Genomic DNA, 26,955 nt, shown 5'->3' with positions numbered 1-26,955 from the left:
GTTTAGGCAAAAGTATGTACAAACTTGTTCAGTTCTTACTTATGGGGCTGGGTATGACACAGCCTGAAAAGGGCAGCCAGAAATGGGTTCTGAGGATTGAACTCAGCCAGAGGCAGATTTAAATGAGGTCACCTAAATCAGGGAGCTGGGGCAGCCAGAGAAATGAGGCTAGGCATGAAATTCAAAGAACAGGAGAAATGATCAATAGTGTAGAAGGCACAAGAAAGGGAGTCCATCTCTTGTAAAGACAGGTTGAGGAGAGTATTCAAGAGTTAATTCTTCCTTTACTTCTCACCTTCTCTCCTTCCCAACCTCTCTCCATAGCCTTGAGTGCCCCATAAAATGCTGCTTTCTTTATAATTCTGAGCCAGGGAGCTCTTGTCCATTGCCTTATTTCACTTCTTTGCCTGGAATCCATGTCCATGCTGGATTTCCACATGCATCAATTGCTCCATTTGTTTAAAGAATTGTGTCTGTGTCTTTAAACTGCAGCAAATGCTGACTCAGCCACTTTGAGGATGGAGACTGGAATAGCTGGTACCATAGGCCTTTTAATAATCAGCACACTGACCATCTTTGGCTTATTCCTACTCGAAGTTTTGAGTCTCTGATGCACAATGAGAGTGCAGTGGTACACGGTAGATATTTCCTTTCCCATTGTTTTCTGTCAAGTTCAAAATAGGACTACTTTTTATTACTTATGCACACTTAATTTAATAAAATGTCTGTTTATAGCCATTTTACCTAATTTAATCAATTATTCATTATATAAATCTCTATTTTGTATCTTCTATCTGTCAGGCCCAAGTATATAAAAATGAAATAATACAAAGACCTTGGCATCAAGGGGCTTAAAATCTAGTGGGGAAAGACAAGCAGTTAAATAAACAAGTAAAACATAATTCAACAACTCTGATTTAAGATATCTAACTAAGAAAATCTATTTGCTGTTTCTCCTTCCATGATTCTACTGAAATGACGGAAGAAATATAAAAATAAGGATAAATCTACAGTGGAATTAGAAATCCAAGAAGGGCAAAGCCACTGCATACTATTGGGCAGTAAAATAAAACAAGCTATTTGTGGCAACCCCTTAAAGGATACCATCAGCAGGCCAGATATGCTAAAGAATTTCTGAAAGACACAGAGCAGATGGACTCGGATTCCTAGAGGAGTGCCTGTGACTCACAGAAGTGAAAATGGGTACCATTCAAGAGTGAATTTTTATCTCAGCACTTTGGGAGGCCGAGGTGGGCGGATCATGAGGTCAGGAGATCAAGACCATCCTCGCTAACACAGTGAAACTCCGTCTCTACTAAAAATACAAATAATTAGCTGGGCGTGTTGGTGAGCGCCTGTAGTTCCAGCTACTCCGGAGGCTGAGACAGGAGAATGGCATGAACCCGGGAGGCGGAGCTTGCAGTGAGCTGAGACGCACCACTGCAGTCCAGCCTGGGTGACAGAGTGAGACCCCGTCTCAAAAAAAAAAAAAAAAAAAAAAAAAAAAAAGTGAATTTTTTTAGCTGAATTCAGAAATTAGTACCAGATCAGAGACTCAAAACTTCAAGTAGGAATAAGCCAAAGATGGTCAGTGTGCTGATTATTAAAAGGCCTATAGTACCAGCCGCTCCAGTCTCCATTGTTAAAGTGGCTGAGTCAGCATTTGCTGCAGTTTAAAAACATAGACACAATTCTTTAAACAAATGGAGCAATCGATGCATGTGGAAATCCAGCATGGGCATTGATTCCAGGAAAATAAGTAGAATAAGGGAATGGGCAAAAGCTCCCTGGCTCAGAAGGCAAACTTTCCTTTTGCTCACATTCTCTCATCCCTGGCAGGGAGGGCTTCTGTGAGGAGTGCCTCCTTCTGAGCTGAGGGAGAAAATGGCTGCCTCTTTGGTTGAAATATGGAGGATGTGTCTGAGGTACCTAATGTCTGTCTAACATCAGTAAAAGTAGGAGAGAAGAGAGAGGATAAGTGAGCAAGGAAAAGAAATAGAAGTAAAATCTTCCAATATTAATAAGTAGTTGACAGAGAAGGAAGAAAATTAAAACAAAGAAGAAGATACACACCTAAGGACATTTTTGTGAAGCTTCTGAGCAAAAGTAAACAGAAAATCCTATAAAAGAGAGAAAAAGTTACAAAAAGCAAGAATCAGACTATGGCAGAATGCAAAAAGTTAGTGAGACAATATAAAATTCTGAAGGAAAATGGTTTCAGACTGAGAGCTCTATATTCCTACTAACTTGTCATTCAAGTGCTAAGGCAAAATGAGAGTCTTCAAAATTTATCACTGATTTCTTTTTTGAAAAATTTACGGGGCCAGTCGTGGTGGCTCACGCCCGTAATCCCAGCACTTTGGGAGTCCGAGGTGGGCGGATCATGAGGTCAGGAGATAGAGACCATCCTGGCTAACAAGGTGAAACCCCGTTTCTACTAAAAATACAAAAATTAGCCGAGCGAGGTGGCGGGCGCCTGTAGTCCCAGCTAATCGGGAGGCTGAGGCAGGAGAATGGTGTGAACCCGGGAAGTGGAGTTTGCAGTGAGCTGAGATTGTGCCACTGCACTCCAGCCTGGGCAACAGAGCGAGACTCCATCTCAAAAAAAAAAAAAGAAAAAAAAAAAGAAAAAAGAAAAATTTACTTAATGATCTATTATAGAAAAATGAAAAACCAACAGAAAATGGAATAGCCTGGGGTACAAGGGAAAAGTGGTGAATAAATAAGCCAGCAAAGCTTATAGTTAATTCTAAATAATTAAAAACGTGATTTGTAAGTTAATACATAGATTAAATTCCACTTTATTACACCAAAACCTGAAAGTAGGAAAATTTTAAACAAAGGTGGATATTGTTAAATTTCTGACCTACATGCAAAAATACCTTTCAAGTAGATTTATAATAATTTTGACAATAATATTGGTAGGATTGAAATTAGAGGTACAACTCTTATTTTACTAGAGTGGAAAGTAAGGCAATAGTGAGGAATGGAAGAAGAAGGAGAAAGAGTAGCAACAACATGGGGAACAGAAAACAAATGCTGATGGCGGAGTCAGACTGAACATCTTCAGGCAAAATATTAGAGAATGGGTTAAATTTCTCTATTAAAATATAAATGTCATCAGATAGAGCTTAAAAAAAGGTAAGACCCAAAATGACAAAGAAAATGAAAACAGGATATAAAGCAAATGCTCACGGAAAATTTAATTGACATTAATATCAAATGAGATAGAATTTAAGGTAAAAAGTATTAAGACAATGTACTCTACTTCTAATAATATAAGGTCCGATTCTTGAAGAAGATATAACCATAATGAACCTTTATGTTCATAAAAAATAGAAATGAAACATGCAAAGCAAACCTGTTATAAATAAAAGGAAAGTAAATAAAGCTGGTAGATGTATAACATATATTGCTCATAAATAATCGAACAAATAAAACCAAAGTAAACATAAGGATTTCTAAGATATATATAAAATTTTGTGGACAAAAAATGAAAACATATTTTTTAGCCCAAGGCCTCATGGAATCAATTATGTGATTTCACAAAGAAATCACAACCAACCCAAATGCACATCAATGATAGACTGGATAAAGAAAATGTGGCACATATACACCAGGGAATACTATGCAGCCATATAAAGGGATGAGTTCATGTCCTTTTCAGGGACATGGATGAAGCTGGAAACCATCATTCTCAGCAAACTAACAAGAGAACAGAAAACCGAACACCTCATGTTCTCACTCATAAGTGGGAGTTGAACAATAAGAACACATGGACACAGGGAGGGGTACATAACACACCAGGGCCTGTCGGGGGGTTGGGGGGATAGGGGAGGGATAGCATTAGGAGAAACACCTAGTGTAGATGATGGGTTGATGGGTGCAACAAACCACCACGGCACTGTATACCTATGTAACAAACCTGCATGTTCTGCACATGTATCCCAGAACTTAAAGTATTATAAAAAATAAAGAAATCACAATAATTTCTAAAAGTAGATTTAAATGGGACACACTTTACAAAAATAAAAAAACTGGTATTAAAATAATGATGTATACAAAGCCTATGTATTTTAAAACTATAAAGTTCTTATGGATATCTCTATGGATCATGAGAAAATTAAAACTATAACTATAAAGAATTCTGAAATAAATGAAATGCTAACATCACATATCAAAATGAGTGAGATACGGAAAAAGAAAAGTTTAGGCTTAAATATAATAGTATTTATTGACAAAAAATAACTAATAATGAACTCAAGAAGCTTACAAATAAACAAACAATAAACAAAGAACATATGAGAAAAAAATTTTTATATGTAAGCAGAGAGAAATGGAATGGAGATCAAAACAAATAGCAGAATTCAAACAAAGCAAGGGTAAAGATAAGGGACGTAACAGCAGATTCAGATGGGATTAAAAAGTTCTAAGACTATAATGAAATGTGGAGGTCAGATATTTCAACTCGACAAAACAATGTGTGGTTTCCCTATCCTATCCCTCCCTCCCTTCCCTCCTTTCCTTCCTTCCTTCCTTCCTTCCTTCCTTCCTTCCTTTATTCCTTCTTTTCTTCTTTCCTCCCTTCCTTCTTCATTTTTCCTTTACTTCTTTGTTCCTTTCTTTCTGCCTTCCTTCCTTTTTTTCTTCTCTCCCTCCCTCCTTCTCACCCATCCATTCATCCATCCATCTCAATGAAAATGTCAAAAATATGAAGTGTTTTTGTTTGGGTGGACATATTGCAGGATATTTAAATTTTTTGTTTACTTTTCTGTGCTTTGTTTTCTCTCTTTTTTTCCTAACAACTCTTACTACTTCTGCTGCTACTTCTATTACTAGTCAACTACCAATTATGAAATATATTTTGAGCCAGATTCTGGTCTATACCCTTTATGTATCTCTCAAATGATCTTTCTGTGACCCTGTAAGGAAAATAAAAAAGTATATTATTGGTAAAGCTAATTTAGTAATAATTCATAATTTAACCCCCTATTTAACACCAAGATCCTTTCTATAGTACTCTTCTTGCTGCCTCATCTCTTAAAAGATGGAGAATGCAATGATTCATCAAGCAACTCATTCCTTGGGTGGAATTTTTAAGATAATTTTTGTTATATGGTGCTTCCTTTCAGTTTGTTCCTGATTCTGTCCCGTAGTAAATCATAGAACATATCAACTTTGTGTTCACCTGTGCCATTTCATGGTGATGAAGATCATGTTGATACTGATCTTCAGATTTATGAGAGAGTTTGGTGAAATGAGCCTAATATGGGAGTAAAAGAAGAAGGTGTTTTAACGTTCTGTAGAATAAAAGTAATGGATAGTTCAGGTGGAGCTATTTCACACAAAGAGAGTAATAAACATGAAATGAGTTACCAGGGAAGGGAATTAGAGGAAAAGATTGTAAATGAGTTTGTGTGCCTTAGATTTATTTTTCAAGGAAAGTGTAGGATTACTACTGGGAGCAGAAAATGGTAAAATTGAGGTCAAATGAAAAGATGGGGCCAGCGATATGATACCTCTGCTTTGAATTTCAGGTCTGGGCCAAGCCTTGGCTGGATTGAACCCCTCGGTAAACTTTAACAATATCCATGCATGTCAAAAGAAGAGATGAGGGAAATTAATAGGTTTAGGAAAACATCTGCATTTAATCCAGCCAGAAATGTCAATGGCAAATTGTATGAAGTGCAGCATTTATGAATAAAGAGTAAATACTCCTTTTTTTTTGTCAAGGGAGATATATTTTTATATATTTATTTATTTATTTTTACTTTTCCATGCAGGTAAATTTGCCAGTAAATGCTTTCCAGATAAAATATGCTGTTGGGACTCTTAATCTATAGCAATTTATAGCAGCACCAAATTTACATTTGAGAGTTTTAAAATCTATAGCATAGCTTTAAGGAGATATGAACAAAGTGTACTGCCATATTTTCTGTTCTTCCAAGAAAAATGTGCCCAAACCTGCCTTATCTGACATCATCCAGCTCAGTTAAATGTAACTCGCCCCTTCCTGTTGCTCAGGCCAAAATCTTAGGAGTTAACCCTGCTTTCTCTTTTCCCCTTATACTCTACCTTCAAGCTATGGGCAAAGGCTACTGGGTCTGCCTTTTAATCCAACCTAAATCTGACCTACGGGCATTACCTCAACTGCTTTCACGCTGGCCCAGGCCCCCAGCATCTCTAGCTTGTCACACTGCAGTAGCCTCCTCATTGGTCTGTGTCCATCGTTATCACTCTGTGGTGTATTCTCAACGCAGCAGCCAAAGTGAGGTCAGAGCATGTCACTCCTCCACTCAGAACCCTGCAACGCCTTCTCTCTTTAAAGCTGGAATGTCCTTCCATGACCTACCTGGCCGTGATCGGCCCCTATCACTCTTGTTCATTCTACTCAGGCCACTGAACCTGGAGTTCCATGAACATGCCATGCCAGCTCAGGGCCTTTCCATTAAGCATCTCTTCTGCTGTAACAGCGCTCCTGCAGATAAATACATGGCTTGCTCCCCTTCTTCCTTCAAGTCATTACTTAAGTGTTACCTTCCATTCATCTTGTTTAAAATAACAACCTTAGCCCAGCCCTCCGTTCCTTAACATGCTTTATTTCTCTCCACAGTTCTTATCACCTTCTGATACATTATATAATTTGCTTTATTTATTTTTTATCTTCCCCAACTAAAATATAAGCTTTCTTCTTTGTTTGGTTTTGGTCTTTTTGTTTACAGCTTTATACTCTTAGAAGAAGTCCTGGCATGTAGTAGTTGGACCAAAAAATTCTTTTAGAATAAATGTTGTTTATGAAAAGCACATGTTCCAAAATGATCTGACATTTTGCAAAGCCAACAACATTGTTTCTTTGGTCTTGTTTGGCAGCAAAATGGGTGCATTATATGATAGGATGGTAAGATTTGTCACAGTGCTCAGGATCATAAATAATAGTTGTCTTTTCCATTAATGAAATCCTGGAGGAACATCATTGAGTATTAAAAAATAAAGCTTTAGACCGGGCGTGGTGGCTCATGCCTGTAATCCCAGCACTTTGGGAGGCTGAGGCAGGTAGATGATATGGTCAAGAGATTGAGACGATCCTGGCCAACATGGTGAAACCCCGTCTCTACTAAAAATACAGAAATTAGCTGGGCGTGGTGGTGTGTGTGCCTGTAGTCCCAGCTACTCGGGAGGCTGAGGCAGGAGAATCGCTTGAACCCGGGAGGCGGAGGTTGCAATGAGCCAAGATCGTGCCACTGCACTCCAGCCTGGTGACAGAGCAAGGCTCTGTCAAAAAAGAAAGAAAAAAGGAAGGAAGGAAGGAAGGACGGAAGGAAGGAAGGAAGGAAGGAAGGGCTTTATTTGCTCACTGTCTAAAAAAATTCTAACTATATATTTCAAAAATATGTTTCTTGAAACCAGAAAGTTAACTGAAATGAACTTTATATGACCTAGAAAAAGTCCATGATGGCTTATATTCTTCTGTAAATATTTTCTAAATTGCATTTTGATTTTCAAATAAGTATCACCATTTTAAATACATGTGAACATGAAAAGTGAGGGTGTGAGGAACCTGGCATGGGAAGAATTTCAAGAGATGTGAACCTTCAGTTCAAAGTAAAAAAAAAATTTCTTGGCTTTACTCTGACCTTTTCTGGACCACTCTTTGGCTAGTCTGAAAGTTGGGATTCCAAGCATTTAAGAGGTTTTTGTTCAGGGAACTCCATGGTCTGCAGATGTGGACTTAGGTTTCTCTTGACTGTGTCAGCTGGGGCAAGCAGGTAGAGTATCAGGCGTTTATTTGGTGAGAATTCAGGAGGCTTCCTTTTTTCTAGAAAAATTCAGTGGAGCTTGCCTTTAGAAGAGCAGTTTCTGGAGTAATCTGTAAAATGCTTGCTTAATTTCTAATTCTTATTTAAAATGTACAACAGAAAATGGCTAAATAGTAGTAGAGTTTTCCTCATGTCCATTATTTTTATCTTTCTTCTCTCACTTCATAGGTCATACTCCTATTGATTTTGCAGGTCTTAGGGTAGTTGTCTCATCTTCCAGGAAGCATTTCTCATTTCTTCAAAATCTGGGTTAGGTACCCTTTCTCTGGGCTTCCATAGTATTGTGTACTTCCCACATCAGAGCACATGAATTTCAATTGCTCTTTCGTTAAATCTGTTCCCTATGGGTGGATGTAAGTGGCAATGAAGGCAGGATCAGGTTGTTACTGCTTTCGGGGGATCCTTGGTACCTAGCACAACTGTCTAGCAGAGGTGGTCATTCAAAACACATACGTTCCATATGTTAATGAATGAATGTATTTCTGTGGTTGGCAGCACACTGAGGTGGAATAAAAAAAATGTTTGTCTGAATAATAGTTAGAAATGTGAAAAGAATACCCTAAAATATTAAGCAACCAACCATTTAAAATTTTTAAAGTGATATTTTAAAAAACAGCTTTTTCTGTAACTAGGACTGGAACAATACTTATACTTCCATTTCCTTGCCCCTAACATCAGAACCAATTCTAAAAGGAATATAAAGCAAAAGGAAAATCTTTGATATGTAAGCTTCTGGCTTTATATTATTAGGTACAAAATGCAATTAAATTTATTTGTTTTGTCATTCCTTGGTTATCACTGCTGCCTATTGCTGATAAGAAATACATATCAGATGTTGTTGAGAATTTGATTTCACCTACAGATATTCTTTCCTGAATGCCTTAAAGTTGTTCTCTTTTTTCCCCTTTTAGCTTTGTGCTTTTAGTTTTCAGTGACTTAAATTAACTTTTATGCAATAGCAGAAAAAAGAGCAAGAATTCAAAGAAATGTGTCCCTGGTGTGCAATTGATTCTCAGTGTTTGTTATTAAATTTTTAAATAATTAAATACAAGAGAAAACATTAAAGCAACACTAAAAAGCCTAACCATATGTTGAAAATATAAATGGGAAGGAGGGACGGGCTTGGAGATGGCCCTAGAATTAAAACTTTTCTTCTTCATTAACCGTGCCCGGTAGTACCTGTGCTGATCATTGCCATGCATGGTCAGCATGCAGAATTGTGTGCTGCAGGTGGGCTGAGCTTTGAGGAGAGACATTCTTTCTTGGAAAGAGTTTGCCAAGAGGAAAGGTCAGCAGGTTAGAAGACACAAGCAAAGACAGTTTGAGTGGAGATGTGATGAGGCGGTCATCAAACAGTCCTTCAAATAAGTTGTTTTGTTGGTTTTTTACAATCTGCAGTGTTCCCAAGGTGGCACATTTCATTCCTTTCCAGAGCAAAAGGCCCACAAGTCAGCAGTGGTAAGAATACGGAGAGCTACCATACATGACCTGTGAGTGTGGGCTGATTAAATACTAGTTTGAAAACTGAATGTGTAATACAAAGAAGAGGAGAGCAGGAGAAAGTCAAGGTCCTCGACACGAAAATCATGCAGAATGGCATGGCATGGGCGTGTTGTGGGTTTGTGTTCCCCCAACATTTATGTGTTGAAATCCTAGCCCCCAGGACTGCAAAATGTGACCGTATTTGAAAATAGGCTTGTTGCAGATGTAATTAGTTAAGATGAGGTCATAGTGGAGTAGGGTGGGCTCCTTATTCAATATGACTGATGTGCTTATAACAAATAGGAAATTTGGACAAGATATACACACAGAAAGGACACAATATGAAGATGAAGGCAAAGATGCTTTTAAAATCCGAGGAATGCCATAGGTTACCAGCAAAACACTAGAAACTAGGTGAGAGGCATGAAACATACTCTGTCTCACAACCCCTAGAAGGAACAAACTTTGCTGACACTTGATCTTGGACTTCTAGCCTCCAGAACTGGGAGATGATAACTTTCTGTTGTTTAAGCCACCTAGTTTGTGGCACTGTGTTATGGCAGCCCTTCCAAACTAATACAGTGAGAAAGAGCACAGCTGTGAGGTCCTCATCATTCTTCACCACCTTTACAATTCAGGCAGCATTCCACCCCATACTGTGTTGCTGCGGGTCAATCAGCAAATGTTCCTGTAATGTACTGCTGCATGCCAATTAACAAAGGGTCTCATGCCCCATTGCTGCCTATCAAGTAGCAAACACATCTGCCACTCCTGCTAGAACTCAGCACAGCACCAGGCACTCAGAGAATGTGAAGGATATAAAAATGATTCTCGCTGTTGAGTAGTTTGTGGCAGAGACCAGATATCTCTGTGAAAAGAATACACTGAATAGTAAGAGTCCCAATGAGTGTGGCAGATATGTCATGCACATAGGGGACCCTTACAGAGGAGGGAACAACAGCAGCAACCAATTATTGAGAGTTATGTGTTTAATATGGTATCACCCATGCATCATCTTCAACAAAAGCCCCATGAGCTAGATGGCATTATCATCCAGGGTTTACAGAAGAGGGAACTAAGCATTGAGCACATAAGGAACTTGCTCAAGGTCACAACTGTTAATAAGTAATGGAGCCATGATTTGAACCCAGGTCTATCAAACTAAATTGGGTTAGGAAACATAACGTTTTGTATTATATTATTGTGGCTACTATGGTCAATTGGTTCTCAACTGCACAGTTACAGCAGCTTGGGTATTTTAACCCACAGCCTAAATGAATTACCTGGAGGTAATTTCATTAAATAACACCACTGCTTTATTTTTTCCTTGAAAAATTGTTACAAATTTTTTAAACAGAGAGATTTCAAATTAATTCTCAGTTAAATATTGTTAAACTTTTCCCACTCTTCATTTGAGTTTTGCTTACCCGTATGATTGTGAGTTCTTCCAAGGTCAGGAATTATGTCAAATATATAAGGAGCTGAGTTTGATCTCTTTGATTCCCCTCTCCCCATTCCCCCCCAAAAATAAAACCTGCTCTTTACTTGAAATCATTCCTTACTCATTTTATTCTCTGCACTTTACTCCAGATACATCAGTAATCCTACTGGCTCTACCTTAAAAGTATATTCAGAATATATAATATATTAAAAATAATTCAGAATCACTGCCTCCACCAACTCCCCAATTATAAATTCTTACTGGCATTACTGCAAAATGCTTCTAACTGGTCTCTCTGCTTCTATCTCTTCCTTTCTATGATCAACCCTTCAGTTGAGGGTTTCTTTTAAAAAGAAATTCAGTCACGCCTGTAATCCCAGCACTTTGGGAGGCCAAGGCGGGCAGATCACGAGGTCAGGAGATTGAGAACATCCTGGCTAACATGGTGAAACCCCGTTTCTACTAAAAAATAGAAAAAATTAGCTGGGAATGGTGGCAGGCGCCTGTAGTCTCAGCTACTCAGGAGGCTGAGGCAGGAGAATGGCATGAACCCGGGAGGCAGAGTTGGCAGTGAGCCGAGATCGCACCACTGCACTCCAGCCTGGGCGACAGAGCGAAATTCCGTCACAAAAAAAAAAAAAAAAAAAAAAAAAGAAATTCAGGAGGTGTTTCTCCCTCTTTAAAGGTCTCCAATACTTTTTCATCACACCCAGAACAATTCCAGAGCCCAATTCCTGGTTCTCTACCACCACTCAGACTATTTCCCCAACCACTCTGACCCTCCCCCACTGGGCTCCTGCCATACCAACCTCCTGCTTGTACCTTGAAGGCCTTGAGCACACTCCTTTCCTGGGGCCTTTACATGTAAAATGATGCTTATTCAGATATTTTCCTGGCTCTATCCTTTGTTTTCTTCAGGGGTCTGCCCAAATGTTGCTGTATCAGAAAACCCTTCCCTGCCCACCTTATGGGTAATGTGATGCTTTCCCACCCAAATCATGTTCTGTTCCCAGTACTGCTTTATTTTGCTTCATAGCACTTATTGTCTTCCCACTAGCATGTAAAGTTCATGAGAAAAAGGGCTTTGTTTTGTTTACTTCTACATCCTCAATACCAAGAACACTGCCTGGAACATGAGAGACATTCAACATACATTTGTTGATTAAGTGAATGAATGAATGAATTGAAAGAGTTCAGCTGTTAGAGGACTATTTGCTTTATCTCTGTGAATATCAGAGTATAATCATTGCCTTACAATTGGTTAGCATTTCAAAGCATTTTCATATACATTAACCCATAAAATCCTCAGAAGATACAGGAGAATTTGTAGTACACATGTTCACTCTGAAGAAAGTGGGTTAGACACAGGTAAATTAACTAGCCCTAGGTCATATAGTTGTTTGTTTTTTTGTTTTGTTTTGTTTTGTTTTTTTCAGACAAAGTCTCACTCTGTCACCCAGGCTGGAGTGCAGTGGCATGATCTCAGCTCACTGCAACCTCCGCCTCCCGGGTTCAAGCGATTCTCCTGCCTCAGTCTCTCGAGTAGCTGGAACTACAGGCGCACACCACCACACCCAGCTAATTTTTGCATTTTTAGTAGAGACGGGAGTTTCACCATGTTAGCCAGGTTGGTCTCAAACTTCTTACCTCAAGTGATCCACCATGCCTGGCCCCCTAGGTCATATAGTCAATAAATGATTTGTTAGAGCTGAAACCCAAGCATGGTCTTTCCCTTAATCCAAAGGTCTTTTCACAAAGTGACACTAACCTTGTTAAGCCTTGATAAATTTGGAGAGCCATTTCCCTAACTTGATGCCTGATGCATATGTAATATATCATCTCATTAGGTAAGAGTTGAGTGTTGGTTGAGAAAATAGACCCCTTTGAGGTTTTGTCTTGGGATACCAGTTTCAAGTAGGGAGTTCTTCAGGATTGAGTGAAAGGTTTGTATTCTTGCTGACAATCAAACAGTAGAATGTACTTGGGACTATCTCAAAGAGACATCTGTTCTCAGGGAGTGTTATGTGACTTTGAATGTCATTGAGCATTCCAACCCTGAAGGAATCATTTGAATATTCTCAGATTCAGACTTCTCTTTGACTGAAACATGAAGTCTTTGAACAAAAATTAAAACTTTCCCTGTTAGTTATTTTAAAGGGTAAAGAAGGTAAATAAGGTGGAGAAAGGTGTTCTTCTATGCTTTCAAGAAACATTAGAGAAGCCAGCCCGAAACAGCATTATCATGCAGGAAGAGGACGCAGTACCATGGAAGAGAAAGTCAGCCTATTATGAGGAGAGAGGGAAAGGATGCTCATGTGTGTTTAGTTTCTATTATCCATTGAGCATGGTTTCCACACCTTATCAGTGATCAAGTCGATGTGTAAACCTGTACAGGAGAAGGAGGAGGAGAAGAAAGTGGGAAAAGGAACAGAAGCAGCAGCCTTGTTCCAGGGCCCCATTGGAGGCCCAAGCCTCTTGAGGTTTGTGGGTTTGCCATGGGATTGACATCAAAGATTCCTCTTGCCTCTGTGCTTCCCACTCCTAATTAGCCAAGAAGCATAGAATAAGCATGCTCAGAAGTTCATAGGGGCTATGGAGGACACACAAGATGTATAAGTTGTATACCCTGCCCTAGAGACACTATTGCTAGAATGATAGAGTCTTTCTAAAAATATTAGAGAAGCAACGTTGGCGATATATATTGGCACATGTTCCTCCTGACTTCTTTGGAAGCTCCATCACTTGGATACTCCTATGGACAAGCTCCAGAAGTTTATAAAGTAGCCTTTCAGCATGTGACACAGCCTCTGTACATTCCAGCAGTAAGAAGCTAGGATTCATTCAACATCCCCCTGTCAGCAAGTATTTATTGGGCATCTACTATTTGCCCAACACAATGCTGGGCACAGAAGCACCATGTAGGCAGAGCCCTCTGTAGAGCAGAGGCGTTCCCTCAGGTTTTCCCTGCCCTCCATTCCCTGCTTGTTGCTGGGAACTTTGCCTTTTTGCCTTTTAGCAAAGCCAGGGGACCAATCACTAGATGCCCATGGAATGACATTTCATGTTCCTCGGAGGTACAACTGCTTGACAATCAGCCTGGGAGCCTAGAAACAGACCTGTCCAGCAGCCTACATATGGTAGAGAAATTTATTACTATTTCCTATTTCCTCCACAGGAAAAAAAGAACTATAGCCTGTATTTTGACATTTTAAAAAGACTTACGGGAGTTATGCCACATCAAATGAGCTGACGTTATGATATGCTGACACTAATGTTCAACAAAGCACATTTATTGCAGAATTTAGAGGCCAGTCACATACTTCCAAGGTTTTTTATTGCTATTATTTCTTCTTGGGCTTGCCTATCTTGAGGTTTTCAAGAAAGAAAACTCTTGAGATTTTTTTCCTGAGAAATCAGCTGACATGGTGCACCTTGGGCATATTCTCTTATCTCAGTTGACCAATGTGGCTGATAAATCATACAAGGGTTTGTAATTATTTCAGTACCTTCCTCTGAAGTGTAATTCAAAGTATTCTAGTTTCAAATCCTAATTTTAAGGACACTTTGAGGAAAACACATTTATTTTTGGAAATTTAGCAATATTTTGCTTGTTTTGTTCTGCTTTGGTATCCATAAAACATATTTTCTATTGCAGAGAACAATCTGCAGTAGTTGAAGTGCCTAATGTCAACCAATGTTGAGCATCTACTCTGTGTTCATCCCTGTGGAAGAATTCAATTCAGTCCAATAACCCTTTGATGAGGACCAGTCATGTGTATAACCCCAAGGCAGATGCTGCAGGCCACATAGAGATGAACTTAGAGTCTGGGAGAGAATACAGGACATGCACACAAATAACTATTATACAAGGTTGGCATTGTAAGAAAGGCACAAACCAAGTGCTATAAGGCTTTAAAGGCATATATCTGCTAGACTGTAAGCTACATGAAATCTCAGTTTTATGAGACACTGTATCATCGGTGCTTTCATCATCACCGGGCATATGGTTGCTTCTCAATAAATACTTTTTGACTGAATAAATAAACTTTCTATTTGGGGGTAAAGGTGAGGGATCAAGGTTAGACAAGACTCCAATGCAGAGTCTGAATTGACTCTTAAAAGATGGGGAGAGTTTTCAACAGCTGCTGGAGGTAGGAGGAGGGTGTTCCAGGTGGAAGGCAAGGCATCTGTTAAGTCCTGGAGGCTGGCAAGCCTCTGGAATGCTTTGGGCAGTATTTGGCTCGAGTTTATGGTACATATGTACAGGGGAGTAATGGGAAGAAAGGCAAACAGCATTTGTTGAGGCCAAGTTATGGTGACCCTACATACCAAGTTGGAACTTTGATTTTAATTTGTACACATCGAGGAAATAAAGTATTTTGAGAAGGAACTTGGCATTTTCTGAACCATGATTTAGGAAAACTTATATGGTAATTATATGTAAAATATAGATTCCAAACTTGAGTCTACATCAGGATTAACTGGGAAGCTTTTTAATTATACAGATTTCTATATCCCCCAAGAGCTAATGAATTGGGATATTCATTGTCTGTATTTCTACCAAGTTCTCAAGGTGATAGCCAACCTCAAAGTGCACAGAATTCAAGATTACACGTATCTGGGGCTAGTTCTTCTGGGATCTTGGCATGGGAAGAGAGAAGAGGGAACAAGATTGCAGATTCATAGGGTTATCTGTGAGAAAAGGCCAAAGAGAGAGAAAGAGACTTCTGAGGTCAGAGTCTACAGCAGAAGGATAACAATCACGCTTGAGTCATGAGCCAAGGAAATAATGATTGAGAAGAGAATAGAATCTAAGGGATCTGCAGGTGGGGGTCTAGCCACACGAGCAGAGATGAGAATGAGCAAGCAGAGGCATGAGGCATGGCTGCTGGGAGAACAGGTACATCAACATTTTCCTCTCCACCTGCCTGGCAAGCCTCAGGGAAGCACAACCCAGCAAGCAATTGAGTACATCAACCATTATTTCCCCATTTCAGAACTTTCATTTGTGTTTAGTGGAGATCTGTGTGATAACTCATATGCACTCAGATAAAGTGTCAATAAGAAGTTGTGGTAAGCATCCTCTAATCCACTGACTTTTTTTTTTCTGATTTGAGAAGCCTGCAATAAAAATGCGAGAAGACTTAAACTTATTTCAAGGGCAGTTCAAGAACTGCAGAATTCACAGCATCACTGTTCTGCAGTCATAGCGTAATTTTCTGTATGTAATAAAAGACACATGAAATACAACTTGAAAAATAAAAGGCTTCAAAGACTTATTAACTCTTTGAAATGTTATCCTAAATAGTATGTTAAAAAGTCCATTGTAAAGAAAGCTATGAAAATTGGACGGTATTACACCATAACTTTATTTCTTTTAAAACAGCAAAGATTTATTTAGGCACTAATGGCCAAATAGCTCAGTTTTGAAAAGTAGGGCCTGAATGATATAAAATAGTGGAAAGAACTATGCACAGGAGAAAAAAAGAACTAAATGATAATACTAACAACAATAACAGCAACAATGCTACACTTAATTTTGTGAATTCCTATGTACTGGCTACTGCGCTAAATGCTTCACATGCACCCACCTGTGTAAATCCTCACAGTAACTCTGTGATGTTGGTATGACTATCATCCCAATTTCACAGGGGACATATTGCAGTTCAGAGATGGTAGACAACTTTCTTATGCTCAAAAACCTTCTAAATGGTAGTGGTAGCACAAGCTGAATCTAAACGCATGCCCCTAACCAACATTTTCTGACTTTACTAATAACCAGCTGTGTTTTCCTGCTCTACATAAATCACTCCTTGAATCCTCGCAACAACTCTAGGAGTCAGGTACTATTATTACTTTATTCCCGTTTTATTGTCTTTTCATTTTATAGGTGACATCACCGGGGCATAGGGAACTTAATGAACATTCCCCACATTATGCAATTAACAAATGGAGAGGCTAGAATTGGAACCAGATATGTTAACTCAAAGTCTGTCTCTTAGTTTAGTGACACGTATACAACAACAACAACAACAACAACAACAACAACAACAACAAAAGATAGGGTATTTTCTAGTGGTTGCCACTAGGTTCTACTCTAATTACTACTCTGTTCAATATTGTTACCAATATTGATGTCACAATGCTGTAGAATTGTAGTAATTAAATTGAATGATTGACTTGGGATTCAAATAAAGTCTAAGAGGCAGATGAAAAAAATGGAATCTAACAAAAGGATATGTAAGTGAGATGAATATCAAATCTTACTCATGAACCTAAAAGCACGACTACCCCGTTTAGCAAGATGGAGCCAAGAAAGAGATGAGGATCTTTTCGTAGATGATAATAGGGGAGTTTTAGGTGACATTAAGCACAATATGAGTCAAAGGTGGTTAAAAGCAACTTGCTTCAACTCCTCAGCATCAACAAACCAAATGTCAACTTAGGGCAGTGATAGAACCCTTCTGCCTCCCTGATTGAGACTAATCGGAAGAAATCTGGAGTGCTGCATTTTGGTCAAAGCATAGAAGTGTAGCATGCTAGAAAGATGAAAGGACTTAAAACCATGTTACAGAAGAGTGGTTGAAGAAACTGAGGATATTTAGCCAAGAGGAGAAAAGACATAGAGGGAGAGCTAATAGCGCCTGTCATGTGTCTGAAGGACCTCAGAAAAAAAACAAAAACAAACAAACAAACAAAAAAGATTATTTGGTTATCTTTCTCCCCTTGGGGCCAAAATAAATAAACAAATAGATAAATTTAGCTTAATAACAGAAAGATCTTTCTGGAAGTTGAATCTTCAAAAAGATGGAAATGGTTGACTCAGGAATTTTTGCACAACCCAGCTGCTTATTATAGTCATCTATGGGACTTTCTAACACTGTAGATACCAAGGCCCCAACTCCAGGGAGATGTGGAGAGATAATTTTGTATTTTTTTAAAGTTCCACAGGTGATTATGATGTTCAGTTAGAATTTAAAAACACTCCTTTGATGGATAATGGTAATAATAACTATTTATGATGATAACTATGCACCAGGGATTGCACTACATGCTTTATATATATAAAATTTCATTTCATTCTCATCTCAAAAGTTTAATGTAGTAATGATGATCTCATTTTACTGGTGGATGAACTGAACCAAATTAAAGTACTTGCCCAAGGTTTCCAAGGATGGTAGAGGTGATAAGGAAAATACATCCACCTGGTTAGCAGGGGAGGTTGGAGGTTTCTGGCAGGTGGAGATCCAGGCTCAAACCCAGGACAGATGAATATGAGAGTGAATCACTCCATGTGCTTTGAGATTTAAATGACAGGATGAAGTCAGTCAAATTTAAGGGAGATTCCAAAATGAAAAATTTGTAATTCTGTCACTGAGAGCTCCAACAGGCAACAGGTCTTCAGGTTAGAGTTTATAAAAATAATCGAGTTTATAGAGATATTTCTATGGCATCAGAAATACCCATATCCTGGTAAGATTAAGGATAACTAGGCCAGATTATGATGAGAATAGATGTATGAAAAGGCAAATACTGCAGATCAAAGAGTTCTAGGAAACGGGAAACAATATTTGAGAGACAAAACTGCAGGAAAAAATTTGGAAAACAGTAGATAAATCTTGGGAGTCTTCACTACTTTAATCAGGTAAAAATGATTCCCTGAAGTGAAGTTCTGAGAAGACCTGTTGGCTCAAGAGACAAATACAGTCTCTCAGTCTCTCTCTCTCTCTCTCTCTCTCTCTCTCTCTCTCTCTCCCCCTCTCTCTCCCTGTCTTATCTCTGCGGTAAGCCTCAGTTTTTCCTATTTAATGTAAGGATTTGCCATATAGCATGAAACATGATGGCATGAAGCATAGCTGCCAGCAACCTCAGATTTGCACGCCTCTAGCATTGTTTCTTGAGAGGCTAGAGAGAATTTCTCCTGCAAGGTCCAGCTGAAAAATTCTGTGGAAGCTTTTTCGTTAGGTGGGCTTGAGTCATGTGCTCATCTAGACAGTAAGATTGACTGCAAATGGGGTCATATTCCCAGAAACGTAATCAGGGGTCAGGATACCAAAAAGTCTGGACAGATGTTGAGGGGGCTGTGAGACAGACAAAGAGAGTGGCCATTTGAAATAGCAAACGTTATACTTAGCAGTGAGCCATTAGGAACTGTCCAATTAGAGTTAAGAAAAAGGCACAGATATTTCTTGTTAGCACTATTACTTAATATGGTTCTGGAAGTTCTACCTTATTAGCTAAGGTAAACAACACCAAAGAGTACTGAAGTACAAGTATTGAAAAAGTAGAGACAAATACATTTTTAAAATATATTTTTGTAATAGTCTCGCAAGAGGGGTTTATCAGGGGTTTCCACCTTTGCTTCTTCCTCATTTCTCTCTTGCTGCCACCATGTAAGAAGTGCCTTTTGCCCTCTGCCATGATTATGAGAGACTTCCCCAGCCATGTGGAACTGTGCATCAAATTAAACCTCCTTTTCTTTCCAGTCTCGGGTATGTCTATCAGCAGCGTAAAAACAGACTAATACGTGGGTGGATCCTTCACGAACAGATTACTGCCTTCCCTGGATGAATTCTTGCTCTATTAGTTCCCATAAGAGTAGGTTGTTAAAAGGAGCCTGACACCTCCTCCCCTCTCTCTCTTGCTTCCTCTCTTGCCACAAGGTCTCTGCACATGCCATCTCCCCTTCACTTTCTGCCACCAGTGGAAGCAGCCTGAGCTCCTTACCAGATGCACATGCTCATGCTATGCTTCTTGCACAGCTTGAAGAAGTGTGAGCCAAATAAACCTCTCTCTAAAATAAATCACCAAATTACCCAGCCTCAGGTATTCCTTTATAGCAACACAAATGGACTAAGACAGTGTGATTCTTTGAGAATAATTTAGCGATGCTTGTCAACATTTAAAATGTGGTTACTCTTTCCCTTCCCCATGGGAAGACAAGGCCCATGTCTGATGTCAAGGCCATGTGAGCCCAGTCCCACAGCACTGTCTGATCTCTGCTTTGCAGCTCATACCCCGACAATCACTCCTGAGATCCCTGGCCTCTGGCTTCAGTCTTCCAGCCTCTGTTCCTCTAGTAAGGGCCTTCTGTGTCCGCCTCTAACCCAGGCCCCAGTGACCCAGACCCAGGGTGGAGATGGACGTCCCAGCTGGCATGGCTGGGAGCTGCAGACCTATCCTCCTGGTGGGCCCAGAGGCCCCTTGAGCTTGTGGAGCCCCACCCTGGGGTGCTGCCTGCCCATTTCTCTCCCAGGGAGCCCCAGCCCCTGTTGGGCCCAGGGACACTGGCTGGGCTCTGTGCTGACCCTCCCGTTCCACTCAGCCCTGGCCTCAGCAGCGCCACCCCTGCCTCCACCCTCTGAGCTTTGCATGTTCCACTAACCCAGGCAGGTGGCAGGTGGAGGTGTCAGGCTGCCAGCACCTCTGCAAGGGCAGAACACTAACCTGATCATGGGCGGGGCCTTGCGGCATCCACCCCCAATAAAAGCAATTCCAACCTTAAATAAATAAATAAATAAATAAATAAATAAAATAAAATAAAATGTGCTTACTCTTTAATCTAGCAATTCCACTTTAGGAATCTATATTATATATGTAAAGGTTAAAAAAACATGTTTAGAATTTTCCTAGAACAAACACCTAGAGAGAATGTAAATGTTCATAAATAGGGAATTGATAAAAATAATTATGGTACCTCCATATTATTGATTACCCTAAAGATTTTTAAAGGAATAAAGTACATTTTATTGACTGGTATGGACAGTTTTTGATTATATATTTTTTAGTAATAAGACAATTTATAGAATATATGGGATATAATCCAATATTTGTTTAAAAATGGAAAACATGCCTGTATATATAGATAGATGTTTATGCACATATCATAGGCCTTGTTAAATGCACAGGAAGCTTTAATGGTGTTTTCTTCTAGACAATGAGAGTAAGGTATGATTTTATTTATTTTTTTCAATGTGCACGTAAGTATTTTTTGAAAAAAAAAAAAGCCAGTAATTTTTCTAAATTTAAAAGTTTGACAAGTACAATTAATTTTCAAGTTTTGACTACTTTCTTTGATGTTATAATGCTTTATATTGAGAACTTTACATGTATGTAGTATTTTCACATGCATTAAAAATATTGAAATGTATGCTTTGAGGATATAACAGAAAGGAAAGGTTTGAGGCACAGAACTTTATCAGAATATAGAATTGCTTTTTAAAAATTCTTACTGAAACTGGTGGAAATATTTAGCTCCATGAGCAGAAAAGAATTCATAGAACCATTATATTCTAACCTGCTCTATCCACTAGAGACTGTCATGTAAATGTCTGACAGAGCTACGCATATGAGAAGTTACACAACATCAGTATTCATTAAGAGGGGTCATTCAGTACAAAGTGAGCTCATTTTTGCCAATATAAATGTGCAGAGATCGAATGAAGGAAAATCAAAGATAAAGGAAAATCCAAAGTGTGACCTTGAGCCATTGCCTGTGGATATAGTCTTGTTTCATCAATGTCAAGAAAAGCAAAGATAACTTTTAAGTTATCTTGGAGCATCAGAGCATGCCAATTACCTTATGATTCTACCCGCGATGAGAAATCAAACTAATACATACCTGCCTATTTCATAAAGAAACATAATCGCTTCACGCAAATGACAGGAAGACCCAATGTGGGTTACAGAATTTTGAGTTTAGAAAGCATTCAAAATGAAATGACAAACAAGAGTCAACCACAATTCATGACAGGGTTGTGCTAATTGATCTGGACAGAATTCTTCAGAATATGTTACTTACAGACACCAAGGTGTCATAGAGAAAAGGAGAATAGTCAGTGGCATGTGAATAAAGTGTGGTGATTTGCACTTTATCCATGCCCCATCTAAATACTTTAGCCTCCCTGTTTGCTGAGGTTAATAATGTTAATAATGAAATTTCCCCAAGTGGCAGGCAAGGCAGGTAAGGAAAAATGAAATATGTATCAGATTACAAATACGAAATTTTCCTGGAGTCTTCTTATTTCATGTAAGCCTGTATCAATATCAGTGCCCCATTTAGAAGTCTTGACTCTTTGTTTTTTCCTTCTCCTATTTTTCTTCATTTTTTCTTCTCCTCCTTCACTCTTAAAAAAAATTTCTTTTTCCTTTCCATCCTTCTTTTTTCCTTTTTCAAAAATACACTACCTCTTGTTTCCAATAGGCAGCACCTGTATATTTTTTTGGTGAACTGTCCTCATGCTGCCACAGAGCACATTGCCTACATCCCTAGAGAGCCAAGAGTACTTAGAAAATTCCATGAGCCTTCAGGTGGTCCTAATTCAGTGGGTGCTGAGGTATGAAAGCCCACCTCCCTTATTTTTGTCAGAACAACTTTGAGGCATAACTCACACTCTATAAATCCCTTGGATCAGTCTGAACACCCTTGAGGGACCTTGAGATTGCACCCTCACTTGCCTTCTTCCCCTTCATTGTTCTGTTTCCCCTATTCCCCTTCCATGGTGTTCCTGGGGAACTTCCTTAATTAATCACTTGAGCACACATTTTTATTTTGGAGTTGCTTCACTTAGAAAATAATTTCTTCCGTCAAAAAAGTTAAATTGGCAGATATCTGAAAAATGTAATTTTTTAAATCTTCTAAAAATGTTTCCTTTAAATATATTTTTATTCATCAAAACATCTGTGTTTTGATAAATATACACACCTGTTTTGATGAATATATATACTCATAAATATATATATCTACTATGTACCCACAAAAATTAAAAAAAATACAATATAAACAGTAGATTGAAAAAAATTGTTTTGTCAGTTGGTATATCCAGATTTTTAGTTGAGAAAAATGTGCCCATCATAGCTATAGGTAAAGCTTAAAAGAATTGATGTGACAGATAATACTATTATGAATCTAACCAGGATGGAGTTTAATGATGGAAATCTCCCTCCCATCTCACCTCTCACTTTAGATTTGCAGAAATCCAATTCTCCATGTTGTATTTTTTCCTTGTTCATTTAGCTTTTACATACACACAAATAGGATTTTATTAGTGACTTACTCATGAACTCAACTTATTTTTCTTGAGGCCACTGACCCAATGTTCTTTGTGCATTTTTGGTACTTCCCAGGAGTAATTGAAGTGCGAAAACGGGAACAAATGTTAAGATCTCTACCTACTAACAAAAGGTTTAGGAATCTGTGGTATACTTCATTCTAAAAGAGAAGTAAACTTGTATTTTCCAACTAAAAATGGTGAAACAAAGGGATTTCCAGGTAACTCTCTCTCATGGACAATTTGAGCATTCTGGTTAAACAAGGTGCTTTTTCTTATACTGCTGCATACATCTTTTACAAAATGGTTAGTGTCTAGTCCTGACATCTGTTGCATACATTTTTTTTTTTCCAGAGGGTGAGATTTGATAGTTCTGTTTCAATCAACATTATGTTTCTCAGTTTTTGAGCAATACCCGCCAAATGAAGGGATGTAAATATGATGTCTCACTTGGAGGGGCATTTAATTACTCTGATATTTGGAACACAAATGTCTAGTTTAATTAGAGTCCTTTTCAGATAGGCACTTATAGGACTACATTTCTATTCAAGTATGAACAGAGAAAGCTTGATTTTTTCTAAGAAAGTGGCTAGTGGGAAGTAATACATCTGAGGCAAGGGATGAAATACTAGTGAAAATGTGTCCACTTTTGAAAACTCTCATGCTGTTTCACTACTTCCTGTCTCTCGCTATGGAAAGACTTTCTCCTCTCTTTAACCTAGCAAACTGCTACTTATCCCTTTTCTCTGTGATGCTTTTCTTGATGCCCCTTGACAGAGATAGCTTTTCTGACTTCTGGTTCTCTTATTGTGTTCTATATAATACCCTTATTATAAAGCAACTATCATATATGTAATTTAATATTGTATGAATTTGTTTACCTATTAAAATGTATAATCTTTGAAAACAAATGCTGATTCTTGATTTATGAATCTCCACATTTTAGCACAATGACTGACAAATATTTATTAAAAGATGAATGGATAGGTGAATAAATGAACAAATGATCAGAAAATTAAGTTATTAATAGAGAGGGAAAGTAAAAGATAAAGAAGTGCGTGGGCAGAAAATATGTGCTCTAAGAGATTGATTAAAGAACTATGTCTTTTAGGCTGGGGTGATTAGAGACAGTTCCATAAAGGAGGTTGGATTTAAATTAGGACTCAAAGGATAAGTAAAGTTTTGCTAGTCCAGTGATCAATAATATTATTTATCAAGGTGCTTTCAGAGGCATTAGAAAATGCCATAAACTGTGTTTCAGCCCATTTTGTATTGCTATAACAGAATATCTGAGACTGGGTAATTTATTTTTTTAAAAAAGAAATTTAGTTGGCTCATGATTCTGGTGTCTGGGAAGTCCAAGAGCTTGGCACCAGCATCTGCTCAACTTCTGGTGAGGGCCTTGTGCTGCATCATAACATGGCAAAGAAATGGAAGGGGAACCAAGCATGTAAAAGGGGGGCAATACAGGAAGGGTGTTCTCATTTTATAACAACTTGCTTTCACAGGTACGAATCCATTGCAGTGAGAACTAATCATGTGTCACAAGAGTAAGAATTCACTCACAGCTGCAAGAATAGCACTAAGCCACCCATGAAGGTGGATCTTCCATGACACAAATGCCTCCCATTAGGCCCCACGACTTAAAGGTTCCACCTCCCAACATTGCTGCATTGGGAATTAAGATTCCAACATGAGTTTTGGTCGGGACACTCAAAGAATAACAAGCTACAAAGACTACATTAAAACTTATTATAATATATTGATTATACTGAACTGCTTGTAATTTATACTCCAGAAAATATTTACAATGAAAAGAAAAAAAAAGAAGGAAAGAAAGGGAAGGAAGGAAGGAAGGAAGGAAGGAAGACTCAAAACAGTAGCAGAAGTAAATGAAAAATTTAGGTGGATGATAAGTCTTCCTAAAGTATATTTTTAATATTAATAAACTTAAATACTTATAAATATTTTCAGGGAGAAAAAGAAATTCTAAATATTTTTTTTAATTTTATTTTTGGTCAAGGCAATCATTTGATTTGCAATTTTTGAATGTAATAATACCGGCCTCATGGTCCACTCAGGGAGTAATTTTAAGTTACGTGGCTTGAATCAACACAACTATTCATTTATATGATTAGAATCTAAAAAACTTGATACCTGCAAATGGCACATGGTCATCATCTCTTTTAGTTCTTTTATTTGCAAAATTAATTACTTTGTAATTCTTTATTTACAAAATTCAGAATTATGCTATAGGTTCTGGAGAGAAAAAAAGGCACACCACTTGCAGTAATGCCATTTTGTTTATTTATTTTGAGCAATCCTATTTATTCTAATCGCTATTTCTAAGTGCATACTTAGAAAAATGTCAGAAACAAACAGAATCAGACATAAAGTCTAGGTTCAGATTGGAGAAATTGTCCAGTTAGTTTCATGTTTATCTGGAGGACTGGCTTCCAAATCTCAAAGCTGTCAGACTGAATTAACAGTTATTTTATTAATGTTTTCAAGTTCAAGTTCATTTGCATATATAATACAGCTGTTGTGTGGCTGGCTTTAGAACCAACTGATCTAAACAAGTAGGGTTGGTGTGGCATTAGTGGCAGTCTTGGAGGACTGCACCCTCCCAAGTCAATTTTTAAATGTAATTCATAAGTGTGCATACTATTAATCTGGCTTCAGCTGGGTAATTCATTTTCTGATTTCCATAAGTGAAGCAAGTAGTCCTGAAGGTTAGCTTCCACCATATTTAAACAATTCTATTACCAACAAATTTTGTAGTGAGCCTTATGATAGAACTGACTCTCCCATTAAGTGGGGGAAACTAGGTTAGCTTATGCAATCTCTGACTTTTGGTGTAAGGTTTGAAATGCCATTTAGGAAGGACATCTTACATTTTACTATACTGTCTAAAGTTTACTGGGCAGATCAAGGGGAAAATGAGGGACATTTTAAAAATTGGAAACTTCATTATTATATGTATTCTGCCATAGGTGTGGGTGTTACTCAAAGCAAAGCAGTCACATCATTTCAGCCTTGTTATGGTAGAGAGACACATCAAAGAGATTGTCTGAATGATGCCACTCAATTACCCGAGTCATGGTTTTTTTTTTTCTTTAAAGATACTAATTGTTGCTCAGTAACTGTGTCTTAAGTGCTGTGCTATGTGTTTTGTATAGATTGTGTCATTTAATTCACTCTATGACTTTATGAGACAAATTCAGATAGAATTCCCATTTGATAGGTGAATAAACTCAGGCTTAAGTAACCTCTCCGGGGCCACACAGATGCTAAGTGGGAATACTGGGATATGTGCTCAGGCAGTTTTGTTCTAGAATATGTACTCTCTTGAACTTTGTATTTATTTAACCTTTAGGAACATTACCAAAATTAACCACCCTGATGGTGTAGTTATATGGCTTAGTGGAATGTTGGCTGGGACACCTGGAGTTCAAAGATAAGTCCTGGATTTATAGGCTTAGCAACTAATTCAAATCAGCCAGCCTCAAAAGAGCTGAGCTTATCACACAGAAAGACCATTTAATAGTTTCCAGTGGGTGGTCTTTTCCTTTCCTGTGACTGGAATGAGCAGTGGTTAATAGTATGGGCAATAGCCTGTATTATTTTAGCCCTAGATTTGAATTAAGATCTACCACTTACCAGCTCTGTAACCTTGGCCAATATATTTATCCTCAGTTTCCCCATGTATAAAATGAAGGTAATAGTCCCATTTCATTAAATTGTCATGACTTAACTCATATAAAATGCTTATTATGGGGCTAGAATCATAGGTGACCTTTAATAAGTAATTATTAATTAAAGATCATGGGAACACAATCTGTTTCTGTTATCCTGCTATCTGGAAAATCACATAAATAATCAATAGATAGAAAGCCATATCTGATAAAAAAGAGTTGCTATTCTTATGGAACATTTTATTCAAGCTTGGCTAAGTATTCTTCCTTCTTTCATCACTGTGTCTACCACATTAGGTACTAAAATACTCATGTCTTCCAGCATCAGTTTCTTTCCTTTAACCAGTGCTGGATAAACATGAATACATTCCTAAGCTTTAACTCTACTTTTACAAAATTTATATTATTACAAATTTCTTCATGAAAGGAATACTGTATGCCCTCAATTTGTAGATGCCATCTATAGTTAA

At 38.2% G+C, this 26,955-nt stretch overlaps 2 long non-coding RNA genes across 2 annotated transcripts in view; one reads left to right on the top strand and one right to left on the bottom strand.

Moving 5' to 3' along the window:
* The window catches only part of LOC134807559 (uncharacterized), a 288,942-nt gene that overhangs the window by 75,242 nt on the left and 186,745 nt on the right, over positions 1–26,955 (top strand). The gene's annotated exons all lie outside the window — the stretch shown is intronic.
* LOC134807560 (uncharacterized) overlaps positions 1–26,955 on the bottom strand; it is a 217,966-nt gene that overhangs the window by 35,208 nt on the left and 155,803 nt on the right. The window contains exons 2-3 of the long non-coding RNA XR_010148282.1: positions 15,669–15,861; positions 7,635–8,316 (exon numbers count right to left, since the gene is read on the bottom strand). This is a non-coding gene — a long non-coding RNA (uncharacterized LOC134807560). The remainder of the gene's footprint in view (positions 1–7,634; positions 8,317–15,668; positions 15,862–26,955) is intronic.

This window comes from Pan troglodytes, chromosome 10 (assembly GCF_028858775.2).
Source record: "Pan troglodytes isolate AG18354 chromosome 10, NHGRI_mPanTro3-v2.0_pri, whole genome shotgun sequence".
NCBI classification, from domain to species: domain Eukaryota; kingdom Metazoa; phylum Chordata; class Mammalia; order Primates; family Hominidae; genus Pan; species Pan troglodytes.
The sequence above is the reverse complement of the archived record's forward strand: the minus strand, read 5'-3'. Positions and strand labels throughout refer to the sequence as shown.